The sequence below is a fragment of the Aythya marila genome (assembly GCF_965140915.1).
Source record: "Aythya marila genome assembly, chromosome: 14".
Taxonomy (NCBI): domain Eukaryota; kingdom Metazoa; phylum Chordata; class Aves; order Anseriformes; family Anatidae; genus Aythya; species Aythya marila.
Window position 1 is genome coordinate 2,045,269 of NC_139055.1, and position 26,918 is coordinate 2,072,186.

Below are 26,918 nucleotides of genomic sequence, written 5' to 3' on the forward strand. Positions count from 1 at the left end.
TGTGCTTGGCCTAAATAAATAAACCTTTCAGCTAGGTGTACACAAATAAAAATACTTCACATGGCTTTCTCCCATTTGGTGCTTCTCAGGTTTGCAAAGCTGTACAGATCCCTGAATTCAGGTGGACACCACTCTGACAAGTTGCTCACACATTAAGATTTTTGTACACACACAAACTACTGCTTCTGGAGTTCATTAAGGTTGCAGAAGTTTTCCTGTGGGAAATGGTTTTGTGGATCAGGCCAAGAAAATCATTGCATTTGCTTTGTAAGCTCTGAAATCTTTGTATTTTTTTCTGATCAAATATATCTTCAGTTCTTATCTCAGTCCCATCATCTTCTCAACACTTCTAGTACTGAAAAACTATTTTGAGTGATGAAGAGCACTGCAACCGAGGTATCACTTCTACAGGTAAGTTGCTTCTGCAAAATAATAATAATCACCATCATTATCATCATCATTTGCCTGTTTTTGCCCCCAGATTTTTTTTTTTTTTTTGGGGGGGGGGGGTTAGGGGGGGACGTGCAGAAGTTGTTATGATTTTTTTGTTTAGCATGCATCATATCTTTCTTTGAACTTGTACTTTAGCTCTAACAAGTGTGAATTAAAGGCAAAGACACTTCCTCAGTAGTCAACTGTAGAGTTATGACAGTGAATATAGAATACTTGCCTTTTTTTTTTTTAGTTGTAAATGGCAATTTTTAAATGTGGTTAGTCAATAATCATCATGTTGTATATGTAGTTACATTAAGCGTAATGATCCAGATAAGCACTGCCATAACTGGGTTTTCCCGACAAGAAGCTTTTGCTGCAAAATTGGCAATTAATCTTCAAATAGACCATGTAAAAAACAGGTGTTCAGTGATATACAGATTGGTGGCATAAGTATTACAAAGTCTTGGTCCATAGCATGTTGGTACCAGTAAGGAGAAAAGATAATGCATTTGCAGTTTTCTATTCAAAGGAGATTGACATCTTTATAAATATTTTTTCTTCTCAGGACGATTCTTCATGTGTCATGAAGATTCTAACATTAGAATCTATTAATCTGAATGGAGAATGCAGCATAAAATTAGTTACAAATCATCTGCATCTGTAAGCACACTCATACACAAGTTCAAAATCTGTATTCCTACATTCCGTGCCTGAAATAAAATAAAATAAAATAAAAAATAAATTAAATTAAAAATAAAGGAACAATATCTGCACATATGAAATGTGTAAAATGATTTGAAGAAGTTGCTGCTAATATACATTCTGCTGTTTAAAAGCATTACCTCCCTGGGTAGTACTATTCCACTTAATACTCCATTTTCACTTACTTGGATTAAAAGCAAACAGTATCCAAATATGAAAATATATATATATATGTTTCAGCCTGAAGAATCATTGATAAATACATAGCTACTGCTCTGAGATAGAGATAGTTGGTATGTAAATCAAAATAATTTAAATAATTTCACTAGAAAGAAGCTTTGAGGTTGTTTTAGTCTAATGGTTTAACAATTTAACATATTAACTTACAAGAAATATGAAAAATGCTACAAGCAATTTCTACATTGTTTGCCCTTATCTCACAGTTCTCCTTAGTCCACTTTGACTATTTCATGGCTGCAGAGACAAGGCCTATTGCAGACCATAGGAAACATAATCCTGAGGAGTATGATCATCAATGTGAACCCAAACACAAACTATTTCTTAGATGTGTATAATGAAGGAAGTCTCTGTGTGTTTAGGCACTTGAAGGAATCTCCATGTGTTCAGAGAGAGCTGGAACTGATGATTCATTGTATTCCATTACCAAGTCAGCTTCTCAGCTGGTAAAAAAAAAAAAAAAAATAGCATTACCCTATCAAAGTTGGTAAAGCTTCACCAGTACAGACCAACAAGGAGAAGGCTTGCTACTTTCTAGAAATATGATCATTTTACTTTTCCTTTACTTTTACCTCCAGTTATGCCAATTTGCTGTTTTGGTTTCATTTTGGGACAGGGGGGCAAAGCTGCCTTTTTTAGAATAATAAATTTACCCACTTAAATTATTTAATGCTGTATGTTCTTTTTCATAGCATAAGTGCATTTTCCTCTGTCAGAAAGGGTCAGCAGAGGTCAACACAGCAGGTGCAGGGTCTGATGGCCTTTTGCAAATTTCAGAACGTTATTAAAATTTATTTTTAACAGGCTAAGATTTTTCTTCTGCTTTCCTTGTCTAAACAATTAAATAAGCTGAAATGTCACTCTCTAGGAGAAATGTTGCCAAGTTCAGCGTGTTAGAGAACAAACTATCCAAGTTTTGACATCTAATCAACATCACTAACATACTTAAATGTAAAGAAACAACTGACTTTAAGAATTTAGTATTCTTCTCAGTGTTTGTGCGGATTACATTGTGTCAAATAAGCAATATCAATCTTAGCAGTTATCCTTGTGATAAAAAGGACTAGCTCTAGTTCTTCAACCATTTGACACTGGCTGGAGGCTTTTAAAAATGTATATTCATTGGCTGTCCTACTTTCTAAAATTACTCTGTGAACTGACCACTCTAACAAAAGAACAGCTTAATAGAAAATATATTTATGCTGGTGCTTTAAATGATGGATGTTGAAAGATTTGCACAGTACAGTAACTGTGTTCACACAACTCTCTATCAGTTCAACACTTCAGTCTGAGTGATTTCCAATGTAGCCTGTTCCAGACCAAGGAGCTTAAGGCCAGAAGTGAACGTCTTCAGCTGATTAATGTAATTTTCCAAAGTATTTGTCACCTGTACAAGATATCCACATGCTCCTCTTGAAGGCAAACTTATTCCACAATGCATTTGTAGAGGAGTTAGGCCAATAAAACTTTTTTTTCAGTGCATGCTGTTAGACATTAATGTCTGCCATTTAGAAACTGCTCATCTGACTGAATTTCAATGTCAAAAGTCAAAATTAGGTTTATGGCCCAAATCAAGCTTCAAAACACCTTCAAGGGATAAATGTAATAGGCAAACTTCCCTAGCCAAAAGTTATATTGTTCATTTTAATGAGATATCAACAAGTTTTACTTCAAAGAATGTTTACTGTATCTTTTCACAATCGCTTTATAGATCTTATAAAGTAATAAAAATCGTGCCCTTAATACTTGTGGGTTAACATTAAAAGGCTGTAGCACAGAAATTTGTATAACAAACAAAAGCAAAATCATTCATCTACATCCAATTCCCAACAATCTGTGATAAAAAGTAGTTTTGTCTCAAGTGTGTAGTATTACAGAACAGAGTAACAATTCTTCTCAATACCCCAAAAAAGCATTGATCCAACAAGCAGTGACAAGAATTGTTCATTTAGAAATTAAAATTAATTTAGGCCCAAGAGAAGTTCTAAGTTTTCTGTCACTGCCAACACTACTTCCAACACTACTTCCTTCTTTGTTGCTTTCTAAACTCTGTAAATATTCAGACTAACATCAGGATGTGGCCCAGAGTGTCTACTTGAAGTGGAACAGTTGTCCCTGAACTCCCTAGGTTACAAGGGACCCTGGGGATCATCTCCTGCCTGAGGTGGTTCCACTTAGTTCAGGCTCTTCAGGGCCATGTCCAGTCAAGCTATGACTACAGCCACGTATGGAGATTTCATGGCTTGTGTCAGCCCCATTCCAATATTTGACCACTGTTACAGTAAAAAAGTTATTTTCTTATATCTGCTTGCAATTTGCATTACCTCTTGTGTTATCCCTGCGTGCACTTCAAGAAAACTCTAGCTCCATCTATTGTGCACCCCAGTTGTGTAGGTGATCATCAGAAACATCATGATCCAAAGAAGGCTTTCACCAAGAACATTTGGGATTTCAGTTTTAATATAGACACAATCTTTATAACAATATTATGGAAAAATAATTTCTGAATTTAGTGGGTGACTGTAAAGTTTGAAAAGAAATGGAAATAAAAAAGAATAGCATTGGTCTTCCTTTCCATTTCATTCTGGATGTAGAGTGGGTGTCCTGCAGCCACTTGCTTATCATTCTCCTAAGGTCCAATTTGCTACTTGTTTCAAAAATGCACAGAATTCTGTCTTGAGTGCCAGCCCCATGCCTATTTCTGGAAAATGAAAATACGATTCTCTCAGGCTGCCTCTGCAAGTGTCTTCCCACTCACCAGAACTTAAAGTTGTTTTTTAAATTTATAAACAGCTATCTTCCTCTTTGCTAAAAAGACAGAATTAAGCATAAGAAACAAAAATTGACCTGGCTTTTAAAATATGAGGAAAAGATAGACGTACCTGAAAATGGCTTATCCTTTAAGGTTACCCAGATATTTACCCAGTCAGTCAAAGGGAAGGCAATGGTGGATTTGCTCGAGTACAAATAAAATCACTCCATTAATTCTAATGTCTTATGTAACCACTTGATCCACTTCAGTGGTTGTAATGGTCTGATGGGACAAGGCTCTGAAGTAGCTTAATGATCCCATTATTTTGTCAAGACACACTGCAGCTGGCTGCCTGTATCACTTCAATCAAACATGGTCTGTAGTAACTAGTACGAGAATCAGAAGACCCTTAAATAAATGCCTTATTTCCTGAAGCTGAGTATCTTTGTCTGGAGAAAAATCTTTCCCCTCTGCCTTTAATACTGAATAATATATTATAATAATATAATATTAATAATATAATATAATATAATATAATATAATATAATATAATATAATATAATATAATATAATATAATATAATATAATATAATGATATCTGTGTCTACAGTCACATGATTGTGTGCCAAGGAACACCATGTTCAAACCTTGTGAGTACAGCAACCTGTTATCTTTCATGTAATCAAAACAATTCCTAACTGAAGACAACACAAGTTAAAAAGAGAACTACAGGATAGTGAAAGTAGAAATGACCAGGCTGGCTCTTCCTTTTTTTTTTTTTTTTTTTTTTTTTTTTTTTTTTTTAAGAAAGCAGCATTTTTTTTCTGAGAGATTTGCTGTCCCTGAAGTTACATATGAAAGGCCAGATTTTTAAGAGTATTGGGCATTTAAACATACAGATAAATGCTACAGGAGCACATCTGAAAATCGCAGTGAATGCCTGTCTGCACTTTCAGATGCTTAAGTTCTTCTAATATAATAGCCTCTATCATCATCTCAGTAGATGATTTTCAGATAATGTTGATCTATTACACTTCTAATTGATCACAGTGAAGTTTTTAAAATAATGTTGATAATAAAAGTAGGTGCTTCTCTTTACTGGTCTATATTAATCCATTTTTTCATATCTGCAGACTTGAGTGGAATGACACTTTTTGACCTTGTACTGAAAATGTGTCATACTCATACAGGTCCGAGAGTTTTACTACATTCAAGTTCCAGTCTTCTAGCACAAACTCATCTACTGGCATCTCTTCTATGAATCTATAGAAAACAGACTGAAATGAGGCATAGTGACTTGCAGAAATATTTTTGCTTTACTTTCTGTTTTCTGTAATGTTTTCCTACTAAAATTGGATGTAGATTTCCTGACAGGATTCTTAGTACCAGGATTGTCTGGTGCTAGGATATATACAAGAAGATTTTTATATTTTTTTTCTAATGACAATACACATAAACATAACAGGTTCTTGACAACACGAGATTTTCATGAAGTGCTCACCCTGTGGAAACCCTGCTTCTTCAAGACCCAGGCACTCAACCAGCAAATTCCAGTCTACCATATCTAAAAGTTTTGAACTAAAAGCTAACAATTTCCAACTCAACATTTGCTGTTATGGAAGTCAGTTATGCTGTTCAATAGAACTGCTGTGTGACAGCTGTACGTGCCTGTTCTCTTCAGAGTTATGAGTTTAGAAGTCATAAGTAGGTGCTCAGGTAGCAAGGAGATTCAGTTACATAGCTATTCTGTTACACTGGCGGTTCCACTACCATAATAATTGTCAGATTGCACTAAAATGTGTGATGATTAAACAAGAATTACATTTAAATTACCTTAAAATAATCTGATTATATTTTATTAATATAAAATATAATAAATATAAATATATACATAAATATATATATATTTGTGTATAAATAAATATAAAAATATAAAATATGATGAAATATAAATTTTATTAATTAAATTTTAGTTATCTTAAAATAACCAGGACTAAAAGATTTCTGTTATTCTCATGTCCTGTTTTTCTTAAAGAAAAAGAAATTTCCTGTTGTCAGCAATACTTTCCAAGGGGGAGGGAGAGATTCTACACATATACAGAAAAAAAGAAAAAGAAAAAAAAAAGCCTCACCCAAACCATTTCTTTAATGCTGTCTGTCTCTCTGTTTTAAACTAACATTTGTTTTTTGCTAGCATACGTTATTTCATTTGTACATACAATATATGTATGCATGTGTACACACAAGGCTTCTGTTAGTTTTGTAGTCGTTTTAAGAAATGAAATCCTCATTTGATAATGAGAGCACTGTCTCAAAAGCGACACTCTCTCCAGAAAGCACTGTCCAGATCTTGGCTCCGTGCTGCATGAAGCAAAACTGATACCATGAGAACAAAGAGAACAATTTCAGTTGTTTTAATCTTGCAGACTCCCATGCCTTTTGATCTTTTCTTTGTTCCCTCTTTGTGAAGCATAACTTACAGCAGCTGCAATTTATTTAGTCCACAGTTTGCTTATCTCTGCTGAGCTATAACACAGAGTACAGTGATGTTCCCCTGCAACTATTGGTCTATGATTTGTCTTCTTTCTAAAGATGGCTTCTGCTTTTGTTTCTATTGTACAGTCTGAATGTCAAATCACCTGTTTCTTGTCTTTTTTAAGTCAACATCTGAACCTCTAATTGCAGAGTTTGTTCAGTGACTATAACACAATTTTTGGCTAACCTCTGACTTATTTCCCCTCAGATTTCAGCCAGAGGCTGTGAAAGACTGTTCTGCAGCATATGCTGTGGCTTTTAATGGGTATTGTTATAGCGTACATAACAATTAATTAAGAAGTAAGCAATTATCATGGAAACTGTTCCTCACCAGAAGACCCTATGGCATTTATTTTCTTATATGAGCAGATGTGTTTTTGCATTAAGCAATTTTCTCATGTACATAATTTAGTTTTCTATTAAACAACTGTATACCTAAACAATGGAAAGAACAGCAAACTTCATGGTCAGTGGTTCTTATCCAGCTACTGGAGAAGCAGATTCTTGGTTTTGAAGAGATTTGTTTATAGCAGTATATTTGACTCCTGCCAGTGCCACACCAGAATGACAAAAAGGATTGTGATGACTTCATTATAAACCAGGTCTTTTACTCAGCTCTGAGAAATAAGAAATAAGAAATAAGGCGGAGTAACTAATACCATCATCAGTTTGTACTCTCAGAAAAGGAGCAGAAACAGTTACTAGTTAGTAATTTATTATTTTTTTTTAATCCATAAACTTTTGACATAAACTTTTGAGCTGAGAACACCTTTGCTATCTGACTAGATGCATTTTTGATCTTGTTGCTGACTTGATGCTGGGAAAAGGTAGAATTATGAAGGGGACATATGGAGGTCAAGCAAAAAGCGAATCAGAACAGCGTTAGCCTCTAACAATTTGGAGAATTCATCTGGATTCTGTTGAGTACCACAAACATTTGGAAATTCAGCAATAGTGCTGGGGAAGGACACCAGTGAAATCAAAATATGTTCCTGCTAGTTCATAAAATCTTCTAGTCATGTATCAAGGGTGAAAAGACTAATCCATTATGTTAGTCATTCATTTAGAGGTAGGTAATAGAAAAAGATCCTCAGGGACTAGCAGACATTTTCTAACTTGCTGCTCTTTGGTAAGTTCTGTCCCATAGGATGCACAGTTCTAAACTCTCAATATATTTTCACAAGTGCAAAGAAATGCAATAACAAAGAAGTCCTGTATAATTCCAGTCCCCAAAGCTTAACAAGAGAAAATCAAATCCATGCAGTCATGAAAGAATAAAATATGCAAAAGGGAAGTGTTTCTAACCAAGATATAAAAGGTTAAATACAGGTTTTATTTAAAGATGCATTATTTTTCAGAGGTCAGGCCATAAAGAATGAAGTTGTTATTATGCCAGAAGGCCAAACATTGAGACCATATGATCTTCTTCAGGTTTGGCATTCTTCTTCTTTGTGGAGAAGGCAAAATGATAACTAATAAATGAATACTTTGCAATTATATACTATTCACCCAAGAATTTAAAATATTCAGTTGTTTTTCATTTGTAGCTTTTTACAGTTCTTTGGGAATTTTTAAATTGAAGAACACTTTGAATGTCATGTGGACAAATATGAAAAGCAAAATTAGACATGATCACCTAAAGAAATGTTAGTCTGTTCATGTACTTTGTGGAATTTACTCTGCCTGGCTTCTTAAATCAGTGTTCTCTCTTTTCAACTTTTTTTTTTTTTTTTTTTTTTTGGCAATGTTAGGGAAAAAAAATGCAAGCAAGATCTAACCATAATGCAAAAAGTAATTAACACAAAATAATTTTAATAACAGTAAAAATACTTTGTATCTGTTATACCACTGAAGTTCATAAAGATAATTTGACTCAAGGGCCAAGTTGATTCAGTTGAAGACCTAATTTCATGTTAACTTATATTATTAGTTTTTATCAGAGCCAGTGTACTCTCAGGGCAATTTGTGTAACTTGCTAGGTTTTCTATAGACCTGTATTAATTGCCAGTGCTAAGTCATTTTTATAAAGTATCTGTAAATATTCCAGCTTATATTTGTTCATTAAGTCCATGTGATTGGTTATTTTGTACAAGTATTAAGTTATTATGACAATCATGTTGTCATTGCTAATTATTCTTGTCTTAAATACAGCTGTTTGTAAACTCTGTACTTTCCAAAATATTGCTATTGAAATTCAGTGATATGGACATTAGTAAAAGAAAACAAACCTCAGAATCTTTTCAACTTATCTATTTTTTATCAACTTAATTAGGGCAAATCTAGAATTAAAAATTTCAGCCAGCATATCCAGAAACAAAATCTATGGGGAAAAAAAAAGAAAATCAAAGTCAAATTAATCTTTACAGTAATATTTTGTTTTTCTATTCTTAATGGTCTTGTAAAATCAGCATAAGCATCCATAATTCAGAGAAATATTTCCAGTAAGAGCAGCTTTTCTCTTTTTATGCTTTACATAAATATGTAAATATGTAAAGCACAAAAAGTACTATTCAACTTGAACCATCTATTGGTATATTTATAATGAATAACAACTGTTCTCTAGAACTATGATGGATACTTACTTGATATTCGTATTAGGATTGCACCTTTCTACTATTCCCAGCCCAGCAGTACCTCAGATTGCATCCAGGCTGATAGAGCAACATTCCCTTTACAGAAATGAATTCTGGCAACAACCAAAAAAAAAGTAGGTTTGTTTGTTTTTATCCCTTGTGGTATAAAGGTACTTCTTGGCCAGCATAAGCAAGTATCTTACTATGCTTTCATGTCAATGTTTTATGCACGTCCAGAAAGTGCTGATAAAGCATTTATATGAATTCAGAGGGAAAAAAGCACTCAAAAATGTATTTTTATAGGCCTTTAAAAATGTATCATCATAGAATAGTGTGTGAGTTTCAACTACAATATATAAGGGCAATGTAGGCTAAGTTTACCTTCTTTGTGTCTAATTACTCTTGAAATGCTTGAAGGAGTTTAATACAAATGAAACAGGTAGATAGACTCTAGTTTTAAGCCCAGGTAAAGAGCAGGCAAGCATCAAAGAACTGTTTATATTTCATAGCTTTTCCAGTTTGCTTGCAGCCTTCCAATCAATTTCCCCATGGCCTTTTCCTGCGTAAAGACTGCCCAACAAGCCAATCTATATCATAGCTTTGTGAAATACAAGCTTTTGGATCCAATAGCATTGTCCTATTCAGAAATGACTCAGCATTCACCACTTGCCTCTTTAACAAATTAAACCTCATAAAAAGCAATGCTATAAATATATTTTCAGCATGCTTTTTCTGCAATGTAACTTTGATGCTCTAGCAAAGTCAGATCCTTCCAAAGGATACAGAATTGCCAAATTCATATTCACAACCATTTATTCATTCATACCTTATGCCTACAGGCTCAGTTTCTCTCTTATTTATGATTTTTTTGCTGTTTTGATTGGAACAAGAAGCATGATAAAGGAAGATAACATTGCAGACCTACATATTCTTGAATAGCCATTTGATTCAGTGCTGGATCTGTTAGAGACCTTCAGCACTAAGTGAGATTGCAGGCTGAGCTCTGAAAGCTCAACAGCAAAACAGTTGTGTTCAGCAATGTCATAAGGCATCCATGCTATAATGGATGCTATAATGCTTTAATAAGTTGTGAGATATAAACTGAATCACTGCTATTGGTCTGAAGAGCTTTCTGTCCACTTAGTTTGCACAGCAAAAGTGAAATACAACTAAATTTAGCTAGGATGCATGCTAATTTGAGAGCCAAGTTATCTCAGACACTCTCTGTCACCAGTGGAGACAACTGGCTTCCCAAGGGGAAAAGCCCATCTGAATCTGGAAGTGATTCTCACTTTTCACTTACAACAGAGAGAAGTTAATGACTTCTCTTTTCAAACATGGAGAGTAGTTTCCTAAACTACAGGCCTTCTAAGCTTTAGTTAGTAGAGGCTGGGGTTCAGAATTCCACTTCTATATCTTGAGTTGAATTTTAATAAAAAATAGAGGCTGTCTCCGTGACATGAATGCATGTACCAATTTCTTTGTTATTGTAACATTTGCACCCATGTTTTGTCTCCCAGACATTTTCTGCAGTCTGTTCTAGAAAAAAGGCATAAAGATATTCTGCACTCTCCTTATGCTAATGAAACTGAGCGTAGTACATCTATCTGCCTTTGTGCACTGTAGATACAAGATACTTTCTTTCCCACGTGTCCATTCATCTAGCTGTACCTGCTGTAAGTATAGATTGCATTTACACCATTTATAAGGAAGAATACTGAGAGCATAAAGGTCACAATGCCATCATGGAAAAAATACGTGTGAAGTGGGAAAAAATGAAAAAGCATTTTTTCAAACAAAAGCTTGAGATTATTCTTGAAGTTTACTGTAGAGTAGACTGTTCTCTGGAGAAACATTACAGCAAATAAATATTTTATGAAAGATGCTAAAAAGAAAATGCATCATATGATGTACCAATGAATGAAATAATGCTATTATGGTGCCTGCTCTGCCTGAGCATACCTCGACTGTCTGTTCACTGGTTCTGTGTTGCCTCTGCCTTTGCAGCAGCACTTTTTTGAAGGCAAAGATTCAGAGCTACTTCCCAACATAAAAAATTAGATATCAAACTATGCATTAACTAGTCAGTGTCTTTATTCAAATAGAATAAAGACAGAGAAAAAATATTCATATGTGCATAATCAGCATATGATTTATTACATCTTATTGGATTTAATCTTTTCATCACTCTCTTGTAATTCAGCTTGCATTTGTTGTTCAGACAAAGAACTTCCATTAATGTTTCAAATCTCATGAAAAACCAAATGTGCATGATCTGTCTGAAGTATATACAAAGTACAAAAAGACTACGCCTAGTAAAAATTGATATATCAACTCAGAAGGATATTCATTCACCTCCCAATTTCATAATGCAAGACCTCAAGAATTGAACTATGTGGATAAATTCCACATATTTGATAACATTTTAAATATTTTATTGGGAAAGTGTTGAAGGACTTTTGAAACAGAAAAGATCCCATGGCTTGCTGCAGCTGAGCAAACCAAGCCACCAGGATGACTATGAGAAGTTCCCATGACAGTGTTCCCACATCGTCCAATTGAGGAATTTAGAGAAATATTGTTGCCAGCAGCTGGCTTCAAGGACAAGGTCTATGTGACTGCTAATCACAAGGGGGTTGTTTTCTTGCAGGTGGGGTTGTTTTGCAGGTGGCAGTTGTTTGTCTGAATGCTTTTGACCAATAATCTTGTGTGAGACACTGTCCGCCTCTGTTAAGTTTACTATAAAAATCAGGCTATTCAGGTAATACAATAGAGCATGATCTGACCATACTGGTGTCTGTCGTGTTTTTGGCCGTTCTTCCTGCAACAGGAAAGTCCATCTTTCAGTGCTTGGCTTCAGAAAGCACTGCAAGTTTTCTATTTATTACATTTTATATATATAAAATCTATTTAAAACTGAAATAAAATTAATTCATCAGATATATTCTATTCTATAGTGTCTTTGGATTGACTACATAATTTACCGAGACCTCTATTTACAATTTTACTTTTCTTTATCCATTCTGAGAACGAGCACTCACTGTATATTATAAATATAATGTATATATAAAGTTGGTGTAATGTCATTAATTAAAACTCATTTTAATTGTCCCATTTCATACAACTGTACAAAACAACACCAGTGCTATTGACTTCTTCAAAAACATTTTAAGGATTCACTTTTAATTAGAAAAAAAACATCATTTTCAAAGGAAAATGATGTGCAATTACAAACCTTTTATTAAAACAGAAAATTTGGAGGACTAAAGGAGATGTATATCCTATATTATCACAGATTTATAAAAGTAAGAAAATGAACTAGAACCTTCATTGTATCATCCACAAGGAATATTACCGCTGTATTTCATGAAGAATAAAACGTAATGGATCACATGACAATGAAGTGATAGATCTTTTTCATAAATGATAACAACACTTAAGAACTTTCTTCTAGTTACCAGATGTGTGTTAGAAAAATATCAAAGATGCAGCCATTGCTAAGAAAGAATTTCAAAGAATGCAGACTGTGGGGGAAAAATTAGATTACTAAATATTAAATAGGATTTGGAGGAAATACTTTGGGATTACATCATTAGAAAAATAAGCTTAAAAGAAAGCTTAAAAAGACAGTCATGATTAAGTAGAAAATAATTGGTTGTATGAAGACTAATAAGGAAAGATTTAGCTTGATTAGGGATAGAAGTGTTGTTTAAGATTTTTCCATAGGTCACTAATTTTTATTCTTATTCTAGACATGTTTTTCTTTTTAAAACTAGTAATAATAACTTGTGATACTCTTGTAACCCTCTGTTGTAATTGCTTTACAACAAAGATCGCTGACTTTTTGTTCTTTTGACAAATGATGTTGCAGAGGCAGATGAGGAAGATTGTCTGCTATCATAAAAATATTGTATTGATTCTCTCCAAAATCTGATCCAACTCAGTATTTTGTGTCAGCCAGAAAAGAATAGTCAATATAAGGAGTATAAGTGCATGTTTCTCTGGTTTTCAATAATTTGAATGAAACCTGAAAGCTGGTAGGTAAATATAAATTCAGGATTAATTTTCTTGAATTCAGGTCCAGCCTATTAAGACAAAACACAGTTTATAAAGGAAGAAGCTAAAGGAGATTTTCTCCAGGTCATGTAAGGAAACAGTTTTTTAAGGGAAGCATACATGGCTTCTTTCTTGAATTAGGATACTCAGCCTGTAAACTGTTATATACAGCTTACAGAAGGATGGGTATATTTGTTTTGACAACATATTGATTTAAAAGAAATATGTAGAAAATCTCTTACATTTACATTTTGTTTCAATAGTCCTCTCACAGATTTGGATTTTAGCATTGCCTTTTATTAAGCATTAGTAATCATTTTAAATTCTAATTATCCAAGTTACTGCATCAAGAAAAATTCTTTGTTAACTTTTGAAATGAATGAGATTTTTGTCAATGTCTCAACAAAATCCAACAGCAGTTGCCTGCTCTAAGTTCAGACAGTGATAAACGTAAGAGGACATAGAATAGCTCATTCTCTAGAAAGATAATAAAATTTGACATGAAGAATAAAAATGTAGGCTCCGTATTTGATGGATTTTAAGTAAAGTATACATCTTTTCTTCATATTGTCGTGGTTCCGCTCGAGTGGGCAGCTGAGCTCCACCACAGCCGCTCTCTCACTCCCCCTCCTCAAAGAAGAATGGGGAGAAAATATGTGAAAAGGGCTCAAGGGTTGAGATAAGGACGAGACAATCATGCAATAATTATTGTAACGGGCAAAACAGACAGCATAAGAAGATAGTAAGATTTATTGCTCATTACTAACAAGCTAGAGAAGTGAGAAACAAAGGAAAGAAAGCAAAAGCACCGCCCCCCCCATCCACCCTCTTCCACCTCCTCCCCCCAAGCGGCGCAGGGGAACGGGGGAATGGGGGTTATGGTCAGTCTACAGCACTTCTTCTCTGCCGCTCCTTCTCGGTCCCCTCTCGTCCCCTGTGCTGTGGGGTCCCACCCATGGGATGCAGTCCTTGATGAACTGATCCGGCGTGTGCCTCCCACAGGCAGCAGCTCTTCCAGAACTGCTCCAGATATGGGTCCGTACCACTGGGTCCATCCCTCGGGAGAAAACTGCTCCAACCTGGCTCCCCTACGGGCAGCAGCTCCTGCCAGGTCACCTGCTCCCGCGTGGGCTCCTCTCCACGGGCTACAGCTCCGGCCCGGAATCTGCTCTGGCAGGGGTCTTCCACAGGCGGCAGCCTCCATCAGTGCAGGGCCACCTGCTCCACCGTGGCACTCCATGGGCTGCAGGGGGACATCCTGCTTCACCATGGTCCTCACCACAGGCCGCAGGGGACTTCTGCTCCGGCGCCTGGAGCACCTCTCCCCCTCCTTCTACACTGACCTTGGCACCTGCAAGACTGTTTCTCACTCCCTTCCCTCTCCTGGCTGCTGTCTGGTGCAGCGTTTTTTTCCCTGTCTTAAATATGCTCTCACAGAGGCGCAAAACAACATCGCTTATTGGCTCAGCTCTGCAAAACAATGGGGCCCTTCCCAAACATGGGGCAGCTTCTAGATCTTTCTCACAGAAACCATCCCTATGGCCCCCTGCTACCAAAACCTTGCCACGTAAACCCACTACAGCTAGTAGCAAGGAACTTCTCCTCTGTTCCTGGAGCACCTCCTGCCCTCCTGCTGCACTGACCTTGGTGGCTGCAGGGTTATTTCTCACTCATCTCTCACGGCTGCTGTGCTGCTGTTGCACAGCTTTTTTTTTCCCCCCCCTCTCTTGACTCTGTTCTCCCACAGGCCCACCCAGCATCGCCTACTGGCTCAGCTCTGTTCAGCAGCGGGTCCACCTTTGGAACCAGCTGGAGCTGGCTCTGTTCTGACATGGCGCAGCTTCTCGGCTCCGCTCACAGAAGACAACTCTGCAGCCCTCCTGCTACTAAACCCTTACCACATAAACTCAACATAGCTGTTTCCATTTTATTGGAAATTATTGATGTTGCTCCTTATAAAAGTTTGAGTTCCGCATTAAAAGCTGTGTCCTAGTGTACATGTCTGTGTGACAGGAAACAGTTTCTGAAGTTCAGGATTCAGTTATGAGACTTACTTGCTCTGCTAATTACTGTTATATTCTATGTTACAAGGTAAAATTCCTTACTAAATCCATTCCTCTACTTTTGTTCTTTTGTTTGTTTGTTTCTTTGTTTTGTTTTGTTTTGTTTTTGTTTATAAGGGAAGAAATCCAGGTACAGAATTTTAGTTATTCTGTGCTCCAAAAGCTGATCAGGAAACTCGGACTGAATGAGAGGCATTTCCCTTTTCTTAACTAGATAATGATTCCCACTAACCATTTTCACAGAATCACAGAAGAGTGCATCAGGCACCTGGGAGATAGCAGTGAGGGCCGTGGGTCAGCACCTTCCCTACCTTTGCCCCACAGCCAGTAAGGCCACTCTGCAGCAGGTTCAGGAAGAGTGGGAAGATAGATAGCCCCAAGAAAGAAACCGTGGCAGAAGCAGAAGACATCCCTCCCACTCAGGATGTCTCCTGACACATCTAGTGAGGCAGACCCCCGTCAACAGGGAGGCCACAGGGTGGCCTCTGTGAGAGGAGATAAAGGGCTGCCCCGTGCCAGGCACAGTGTAGTTCCAGGCACTTCCAACAGCCCCAGTGCAGGCAAGAGTGAGCCTGTGAGAGATGATGACAGCGCCTCTGGGGAAATATCCGGCACAGGGCTGCCACGATGACAGAGCGGGCCTGGACTAGAGCAGCCCAGAGGTGTCTCCTGACCCCCACCTTGCTGTGAGCTGGTGTCTTGACGGTAGGCTGCCGGGAGCAAGGAGGCTCCACAGCAAGCACTCAGGCTTTGTGACATGGGGCAGCGTGAGGCCACAAGACCATTGTGACACGGCGAGCGTCCCCATGGTGACGGTGTGACTTATATGGCCCGAGCCCCTGTGGTGCTCACTCCCAGGAGTGCAGCGCCGTCAGGAGGCAGCAGCTGCCCTGGGTGCCTGTTTCTTTGTCTCTGTGAGAGGACAAAGAGATGCCGAAGGAGCAAGAGGCGAAGGCCCGCTCCCAGCCCAACAAAGGGCTGCCGAGCGTGCAGAAGCACCACCAGGTGCGGGACAGGGAGGGAGGGAGAGGGCAGACACAGGAGAGAGAGTGCCAGGTGGCAAGGCCTGGCCCTGAGTGTCTGCAGTCCAGGCCCAGGTTCTCATGCCCCAGGGGTTTCTCTGGGGCAGAGCTGAGGCCTGGAATGGCTGCAACTCGCGTGGGTCGGGCAGCACTCTGTCCGAAGGATGGGGCACTGAGGTGGGGCTGGGAGTCCAGGCACCACAAGGGATGCTGGTGGCAGCGCAGCCACCACCATCCCACACCTCCTTCTCCCCACAGGTGCGACCCAAACCGTCAGAGGCAGGACCGCCGTGCAGCCAGACCCCGTCCTTGTCCATCCACAGGGTGAGGCTGCCACTGCTCCCCTGCCCACAGAGGTCACAGGCCTCTCGGAACAAGAGCACACAGGTAGGGAGCCCAAGTGAGATGGGGCCAGATGCCTTCCCAAGCCCTGGGAGCTGCTGACAAGGAGGTGGCACGTGCTGGAGGGGGCAGGTGGGCAGGTGCTGGAGGTGGGCAGGTGGGAAATGACTACGGTAACATGACCTTTCTCCTTGGCTTCCCTTGCAGACAGACAGGCCGAAGCTGAGGCAGGCACTGCCCGGCAGCAGTGCCACTAGTAAACGGAGAGATCCTCTACCAGCCTTGCTGCCTCCGCCAAGGCAGGCAGCGACACTGAGAGCTACACCTTGGCATTCAGTGGGAGCTTCAAATATCCCCCAGCTGCCCGCTCTGCCAACAGCAGGCTCCACCTCTTCTGTGCCATGCAGCGACCGCATCACGAGCACCAAGGCTGTCAGACTCCCCGAGGTCATCCCACCTCCTCAAGGACACGTGAGAAAACAGCAAATGGCAGCAATTGCTGAGAGCTGGGGGACAGCCCTGCAAGCCCCCGCATCCATTCTGGCGCCTCTGCAGGCCAGACCCGAGCAAGACAACAGGCTAACCCCGAGCCATGCTGCAGCCAGGAGCCAAAGACCCAGGGTGCAGCTGAGGGTACAAAGGCACTACGCCCCTCCCAGCAGTCTGGCAACACCTGCAAGGACAGCCCAGGTGCCGGCCACCAAGACTGAAAAGACGCCAGCAACACAGAGACGAAAAGATGGCCATGCTCGAGAGGACACAAGAGCTGCTGCTGGGACCTCCAAGCCATGTTCCCTGGCAGCAGCACCGGGCCCAGCAGCGCAGGCAGATAGCATTGCCTGCTGCCCTCAGGACAAGACCCCACACCGTGGGGACGTGGCACAGTATCAGGCAGTCCTGGACAGTGAGCCAGAGCATCTGGAGGAGCTGGAGAGCACTGCTGCAGGACCATCAAGGGAAGAACAGAGGGACTTGATGCAGGAGGAGGAGCAAAGTGACGCTGCTACCAAGGACCCATCAGGAGGGAGGCAGCAGAAGGAAGCCACCTCGAACCTTCACTGGGACCCAGACGCAGCCCACCAGCAGGGGCCTGGCTCACCCCACAGCACTGGCAGAGATTCTGCCAGAGAGGCAGTCAGCCACGCACAGAGTGCATCTCTTGCCATGTCAGGGCCAACCAATGCTGAGCCAGCAGATTCTGCACAGGTTGCAGGTCCTGCCAGTGAGGGGGACAAGAATCCTATGGGTGCATCAGCACCCAGAGATGCTAATTCGCCTTCTCCCCTGCCTGCTGCTATTCCTGACCCTCCCACAAACAGCCAGGAAAGACCATCGACATTGAAAGACCGGGTCAAGATCAATTGGGATATCTATGGGCGCTCCTCCTTTCGGCCAGCAATGCAGACCATTCCGAGCGGGGAGAGGGAAGGCCGCCGGTTGTCCTGGTGGAACGTGTCCTGGCCGAGCAGCGTGAGGATTCCAAGATTGCAAAGGATCTGGGCAGCAGACGACGGTGACGCAGCTGACAGCACTGCACCCAGTGCATCGGGCAGGCAGGAGGTGGCAGTGAGGACTGCGGGCCAGCGCCTTCCCTACCTTTGCTCCACAATGAGTAAGACCCCTCTGCAGGACATTCAGGAAGAGTGGGAAGAGAGCCCCAGGAGAGAAGCTGTGGCAGAAGCAGATGACATCCTGCCCAGCACGTCTCCTGCCCCATCTGGTGAGGCAGATGCTGGGCCTTCAGCTGCTCTTATGGCGGCAGTTCCTGGGCCCGAGGAGCTCCCCCCTGCCTGCATGGCCAAAGATGGAAAATCTTCAGCCTCTCCCCTGCCTGCTGCTATGCCCAGCCCTACCACAAACAGCCAGGAAAGACCATCGACATTGAAAGACCGGGTCAAGATCAATTGGGATATCTATGGGTGCTCCTCCTTTCGGCCAGCAATGCAGACCATTCCGAGCGGGGAGAGGGAAGGCCGCCGGTTGTCCTGGTGGAACGTGTCCTGGCCGAGCAGCGTGAGGATTCCAAGATTGCAAAGGATCTGGGCAGCAGACGACGGTGACGCAGCTGACAGCACTGCACCCAGTGCATTGGGCAGGCAGGAGGTGGCAGTGAGGACTGCGGGCCAGCGCCTTCCCTACCTTTGCTCCACAACGAGTAAGACCACTCTGCAGGACATTCAGGAAGAGTGGGAAGAGAGCCCCAGGAGAGAAGCTGTGGCAGAAGCAGACGATGTCCTGCCCAGCACGTCTCCTGCCCCATCTGGTGAGGCAGATGCTGGGCCTTCAGCTGCTCTTATGGCCGCAGTTCCTGGGCTCGAGGAGCTCCCCCCTGCCTGCATGGCCAAAGATGGAAAATCTTCAGCCTCTCCCCTGCCTGCTGCTATGCCCAGCCCTACCACAAACAGCCAGGAAAGACCATCGACATTGCAAGACCGGGTCAAGATCAATTGGGATATCTATGGGCGCTCCTCCTTTCGGCCAGCAATGCAGACCATTCCGAGCGGGGAGAGGGAAGGCCGCCGGTTGTCCTGGTGGAACGTGTCCTGGCCGAGCAGCGTGAGGATTCCAAGATTGCAAAGGATCTGGGCAGCAGACGACGGTGACGCAGCTGACAGCACTGCACCCAGTGCATCGGGCAGGCAGGAGGTGGCAGTGAGGACTGCGGGCCAGCACCTTCCCTACCTTTGCTCCACAACGAGTAAGACCACTCTGCAGGACATTCAGGAAGAGTGGGAAGAGAGCCCCAGGAGAGAAGCTGTGGCAGAAGCAGACGACGTCCTGCCCAGCACGTCTTCTGCCCCATCTGGTGAGGCAGATGCTGGGCCTTCAGCTGCTCTTATGGCCGCAGTTCCTGGGCCCGAGGAGCTCCCCCCTGCCTGCATGCCTGAAAATGGAAAATCTTCAGCCTCTCCCCTGGCTGCGGACCCTGTGTTGGAGGCCAGGGCAGCACCTCTCACCCCATCAGCATGTGAGGAAGAAGAAGCAGCACCTTCTCCCCTGGCTGGGGGCCTTCTGCAAGAGGTAAGCAAGGTATACCTTCCTCGTCCCACAGTCATGGAAGCCACAGACCCCTGCCGGTGGGCCTCGAGGCCCCTCATCACTTATCCATCTGGCCTGGGGCATCGGGGCCCAGAGCATGGCCAAACAGTGGCCCACAGGGCTGTGTTTTTCTCTCCCCATGCAGGTTTCCTCCAAGCACAGAAGCAGTGCACAGCGTTCCTCACACATCCAAGCAGTGCCAGAGGAAAGGCCAGGTATGTCCTAAAGTATGGAGCCATCCCCGCCCACAGCACGGAGGCTGGCAGCACTTCACGCACAGGGTCGGTCCGTGTCCAACTGTTCCCTCCCCAAGGGAAAGCCTTGGTGGCGGGGGCAGGCAGGACCATGCCCAGTGCCTGCCCAGCCCCTCACGTACATCTCTCTGACCCCCACAGGCACCGCTGCCCTCCCGCACACTGCGGCTCGCTGGCGATTGCCCTACCACTTCAGGATAGCCCTTCGGGCTCTACGCAGGACTTTCTCCTTCAGCTGCATCACAGGAGACCGAGAGCAACGTGAGGCTGCCAGTACCAGGGAGCTCCCCACAGATGGCAGCTTCAGTCCCGAGGACGGGGCTTCTGAATAAAATTGTTCAGAAATATTTCATAGATGAGGGCTGTCTCTTCTGTTCTGTTCTGTGTGCATGGGTGTCTATGGGCTGCGTGTGCAGCTGCTGGGGTCAGACCCTGGGGCAGGGTGTCCCCATCTCCATGCTGCTAGTGCCTAGAGGGTGCATAGGTTTGTGCAGCAGTACTACCATGCAGTACTCTTGCGTGGGCTCCTCTCCACGGGCTGCAGCTTCGGCCCGGGGCCTGCTCCTGTGGGGCCTCTCCACGGGCCGCAGCCTCCTCCAGGCCACATCCACATGCTCCACGGGGGGCTTCTCCATGGGCTGCAGCATGCTCCATGTGGGACCCATTGGCTGCAGGGGAACAGCCTGCTCCACCAGGGGCCTTTCCACAGGCCACAGGCAAACTTCTACACCTGGAGCATCTTCTTTCCCTTGTTCTTCACTGACCTTAGTGTCAGCAGACTTGGTCGTCTCACATTGTCTTACTCTCTAGAGCTGCAATTGCACAACTTTTTTTAATTTTTTTTATTATTTTATTATTATTATTATTATTTTATTTTCCCCTTTCCCCCTTTCTTAAATCTGTTCTCCCAGAGGCACAACCGGTTTTGCTCATTGGTTCAGATTTGGCCAGTGGTAGATCCCTTTTATAGACATCTGGAACTGGCTTTTCTCTAATACAGGGCAGCTTTTGGACACTTCGCACAAAGACTACCTCTGCAGCTTGCTCACAGCCAAAACCTTGCCACATAAGTCCAATAAAATTTGAAATCTCACTAAAACATCGTACTTCTGTCCACCTATCTCTGTGTATATCATGAATATTTTATCTTTCTTTGTTACTTTTTTATGATCTAATATAATCTCTAGAAGTTATTTCTTATACTTTATATAGTTTTTATTTTATTTCACTCTTTTTAAAATTATAGCTATTTTGTCCTCATTTCACTTCACACTTCCTAACATCACAGAATCACAGAATCACAGAATTTCTAGGTTGGAAGAGACCTCAAGATCATCAAGTCCAACCTCTGACCTAACGCTAACAGTCCCCACTAAACCATTTCCCTAAGCTCTACATCTAAACGTCTTTTGAAGACTTCCAGGGATGGTGACTCCACCACTTCCCTGGGCAGCCTGTTCCAATGCCTCACAACCCTTTCAGTGAAGAAGTTCTTCCTAACATCTAACCTAAAACTCCCCTGGCTCAACTTAAGCCCATTCCCCCTCGTCCTGTCACCAGGCACGTGGGAGAACAGACCAACCCCCACCTCGCTACAGCCTCCCTTGAGGTACCCATAGAGAGCGATAAGGTCGCCCCTGAGCCTCCTCTTCTCCAGGCTGAACAAGTCCAGCTCCCTCAGCCGCTCCTCGTAGGACTTGTTCTCCAGGCCCCTCACCAGCTTCGTCGCCCTTCTCTGCACCCGCTCAAGCACCTCCATGTCCTTCTTGTAGCGAGGGGCCCAAAACTGAACACAGTACTCGAGGTGCAGCCTCACCAGAGCTGAGTACAGGGGGACGATCACCTCCCTAGCCCTGCTGGTCACACTGTTCCTGATACAAGCCAGGATGCCATTGGCCTTCTTGGCCACCTGAGCACACTGCTGGCTCATATTCAGCCGACTATCCACCATCACTCCCAGGTCCTTCTCTGCCTGGCAGCTCTCCAACCATTCCTCTCCCAGCCTGTAGCTCTGCTTGGGGTTATTGCGCCCCAGGTGCAGGACCCGGCACTTGGCCTTGTTGAACTTCATGCAGTTGACCTCAGCCATGATGCAAAGAAGATGCTTTTGCATTGCTTTATAAGCATTTTGTTCATTTAGAATTGCAAATACAATTCCCCAGCCTTCCACAATACGTGGCTGCCACAATCATGGATTCCATCCTAGCATTTAATAGAACACATTTGCCGTGGAATACTGCTTATTTCTTTTTATGTCTGTTCATCCCTCATTCAGGAAAACCTGAAACATATTGAAACTGTAATTATTTTTTTTACATCCAGCATGTGTTTTCTACCCCCTTTTTTATAACTCAATTATTTTTAGAATAAATTTTATTTATTAGTTTATTTAAAGATTTTTGTAGTTGTCCAATGAATGCTAGCCTATGGAACTAGCCTATGAAGCGTCAGAAAAGAGCTGCATCAGTTTATACCTGCTTTGTCACTGCATTTCTTACAGAGAAGATCATAGTCTTAGATTTGTGTTCTTGCTAGCAAAACTAGAAATTCCCTGCTATTAAAATTATTTTTATGTGTTTTTGTTTGTTTGTTTGTTTTTAATATTATTTCCTTCCTCAAAAGCTTTTCAAAGTTATTTCTGTCTTCTGGTAATCTAACTTATCCCTCTTTCTCCACAGAGATGGTGAAAATTCCTGTATATTTGATTTATATATAGCTTACTGGCCAAAATGTCAAGGTGATTAAAAAATAAACAAAACAAAACTTTGAAGATCATTTATAATTTTTCTCTGCTCATTCTATTGCTTATCTTTATCATTAACCAAATTGCCTTTTTTCCCCCACATTTTTAATCTGATGTGTTTATTTATAAATAGTCTCTAAACCTATGCAGATTATATTCTTTGTAATTGCCTTTCCAAAGAGACAAAAAGTTGAAGTGCCTGAATTCTATAATGATTAAATCAATAAAAGTAGCTAAGTAGAAAACAAAATTCAAAAGATTGATTTAGTTGGTGATAAAAACTTGAAGGATAATTCCTTTCTATTAATAAACTCAGATACTTGTTAGCAGATAATGCTTTAACAGAATGTTTATTAGTTTACATTCTTTTGGGGGGTATTGACAAAAAGCCGACTTGACTCTTGATGAAATTTAACAGAACTGCCTAGGATTTGTAATACAGAGCTCAGTCTGTTTGGCACTTGTGAAGCTGTACCTTAAGCTGTCTGTCTTGTACATGATAAACTGGAGAGAGTTCAGCAGAGGATCAACAAAAATCCTCACTGGGTAGCACACGAAGTACAAAGATATCCGAAGAGATTTACATTTGTGGAGACTGAAAAGGAGAAGTCTAGGGACAAGGAAGAGGTGCAAAATGTGCTCTTTAACATCCTGATAGGCATCCAGAGTCTTCTGAGCAAATAAGATCAAATGAACAAGCTGCAGCAATGAAAAGGAGGATTTTCACCATGAGGATGGTTCAGCACTGGCACAGTCTGTCCCGAGAGGCTATAGGATCTCAGTCCCTGAAGGTCTTCACAGCTACAGGAGAAAAGTTCCTGAGCAACCTGCACTAGCTTTTGTGTTGGCCCTGCTCGGAAAAGGATACAGAACTAGAGAAATCCTCCTGATGACCCTGCCAACGGCATTTATTTCAGGATTGTAGTATGCCATACAAGACCAGCAAGGTATTTTCAAAACAGCAAACATCATCTGCAATAGCTTTTGTGAAAGGGGGACATTTTAGTAAAGAGTCTGCTTTGGTGGAGTTTGCCCTACCTCATTTCAGGGCCTGGTGTCTATAGATGTGAAAGAAGAGCATTTCAATTTTAGTTCAAAGCTTTACTGTCAAAATTGCAAGCATTTTCCTATTTTGGTTGTCCAGATAATTTCTTAATACTTTACTTGTAGCAGAACTATTCTGTCTCCTAATCCACCAGTATGCCATGGGAATACTTATTTTTATATACTTTTGAAAATACTGTTTACCGATAAGTTACAGTACTATGAGTAGTTAAAGGAACTTTGACCTTTCATCAGAAATCAGAAAATTATTTTTTTTCAGAGCTTCACAGAAACTGCACAGTACTTTCAATACAAAAATAAGGTGAAACTTTATCTACTCCTCCTCCACCAGAAGAAAATAATTAGATATCAGTAGAAAACCAGTGAAGTATAGCTGTATTTTCAAATAGGAGTGTTTTTAATTCCATTTATTTCTTCTCAACACTGTATCTAAGTAGTTGTTCTTGGATATAGTTTTTTTGCATAAAAGTGAAGCCAATTGCAGGAAACAGACCCTCGGATACTTTAGAGCAACACACTGCTGCAAATCATCACCTTAAACGGGTTATTTTCTTTGTAATACCTTAGTCTCCTAGGTTAATTAAATTACCTTTATAATATTTCTGAAGAGGTTATATTCTATGAGGAAGGAACACCTTTATACATTTTTTAAAGCTTTTATATTTTTACTTTTTGTTTGTGTAATCTTTGCAACATTTTAAAATACATTGGCACTACAGTGTGAACTCTTAAATTTTCTTCTCTTTTCTGACAGTAAAGAGGTAAAAGACAGACAAGGTGAGCTTCCACTTTTTTCATTCTATTATGGAAGGCTGTATATTATACATTAAAACATTAACATTAATCAACATTAATACATTAAACATCCAACATAATGTTGTATCACAAAATCACCTGAAGTATTTACCTCCTTAGAACTGATAAATTTATAGTTTCTTTATCATATCTCATGTTTTATAATGATGATGATGATGTTGTTGTTGTTGTTGTTGTTGTTGTTGTTATTATTATTATTCAATATTAATATAATTAATTGTACTGGGTCTGGCTGGAATGTTAACTTTCCCAGCAGCAGCCCATACAGTGCCGTACTCTGTACTTGTAGCTGGAACAGCAGTGTTATCACACCAGTGTTGTGTCTACTGCTGAGCAGCAGTGGCACAGCATTGGGCCTTTCTCTAACCCTCCTAGGGGGTGGGCAAAAAGTGAGGAGAGAAACATCACTAGGGCAGCTGACCTAAACCAATCAAAGGGATATTCCATACCATGTGGTGTCACACTCAGCAATAAAAGGTGGAAACAGGAAGAAGAGGGGAGGGGTGGGCTCTCGTTGAGAAGATGTCGGTCCTCCTCTCGAACACCGGCTGCGTGCGTTGAGGCCTTGCTTCAAGGACGTGGTCAATCATCGCTCATTTGTGGGAAGTAGAGAGTAATTTCTTTCCTCTGCACTTCCATATAGCTTTCATTTATTTTGTTTGTTTGTTTTCCTCCCTTTTTCCCCTTTCCCTTTTACTTCCTCTTAGTTAAATTGTTTAGTTCATGGTAGTCTTTATTTAATTATTATAATTATTTCCCTTTAATTAAATTATCCTTATCTCAACCCGTGAGTTGTTCTTTGCTTTACTTCTCCCCCTCCTCATCTAAAGGAGGGGGAGTGAGAGAGCGGTTTAATAATTATTTAATGATAACAATAATAACAATAATAACAATAATAACAATAATGGATTCCAGGACAGCAATTCCAAAACTTTTGTCATGAAGACTGGCTTCTCATGTACATGAGAGACGCACAAAGAAATCACAACTCCTTTTCACCAAAGTAACATAATTTACTTGTAGGTATTACCTTTTCTATGTTAAGGTATATTTTCCTAGGCTAGTGTCGTGGTTCCGCTCAAGTGGGCAGCCAAGCTCCACCACAGCCGCTCTCTCACTCCCCCTCCTCAAAGAGGAATGGGGAGAAAATATGTGAAAAGGGCTCAAGGGTTGAGATAAGGACGAGACAATCACGCAATAATTATTGTAACGGGCAAAACAGACAGCATAAGAAGATAGTAAGATTTATTGCTCATTACTAACAAGCTAGAGAAGTGAGAAACAAAGGAAAGAAAGCAAAAGCACTGCCCCCCCCATCCACCCTCTTCCACCTCCTCCCCCCAAGCGGCGCAGGGGAACGGGGGAATGGGGGTTATGGTCAGTCTACAGCACTTCTTCTCTGCCGCTCCTTCTCGGTCCCCTCTCGTCCCCTGTGCTGTGGGGTCCCACCCACGGGATGCAGTCCTTGATGAACTGATCCGGCGTGTGCTTCCCACAGGCAGCAGCTCTTCCAGAACTGCTCCAGATATGGGTCCGTACCACGGGGTCCATCCCTCGGGAGAAAACTGCTCCAACCTCGCTCCCCCACGGGCAGCAGCTCCTGCCAGGTCACCTGCTCCCGCGTGGGCTCCTCTCCACGGGCTACAGCTCCGGCCCGGAATCTGCTCCGGCAGGGGTCTTCCACAGGCGGCAGCCTCCATCAGTGCAGGGCCACCTGCTCCACCGTGGCACTCCATGGGCTGCAGGGGGACATCCTGCTTCACCATGGTCCTCACCACAGGCCGCAGGGGACTTCTGCTCCGGCGCCTGGAGCACCTCTCCCCCTCCTTCTACACTGACCTTGGCACCTGCAAGACTGTTTCTCACTCCCTTCCCTCTCCTGGCTGCTGTCTGGTGCAGCGTTTTTTTCCCTGTCTTAAATATGCTCTCACAGAGGCGCAAAACAACATCGCTTATTGGCTCAGCTCTGCAAAACAATGGGGCCCTTCCCAAACATGGGGCAGCTTCTAGATCTTTCTCACAGAAACCATCCCTATGGCCCCCTGCTACCAAAACCTTGCCACGTAAACCCACTACACATATATAGAAAAATGTTGTTGGTTTTTTTTTTCCTTAAGAAATTAATTTTTTTTTCATTATATTTTTTATATCTAGGAGTTTTCTGACTTTTCCCCATTGGGAAAAAAATGAAGAATTTAAATCTTAATATTCCCCTGAGTTATTCAGATACAGTATATAGTATAAAATGCAACATTTTCTAGTTTTCTCTCTCTATATATATACA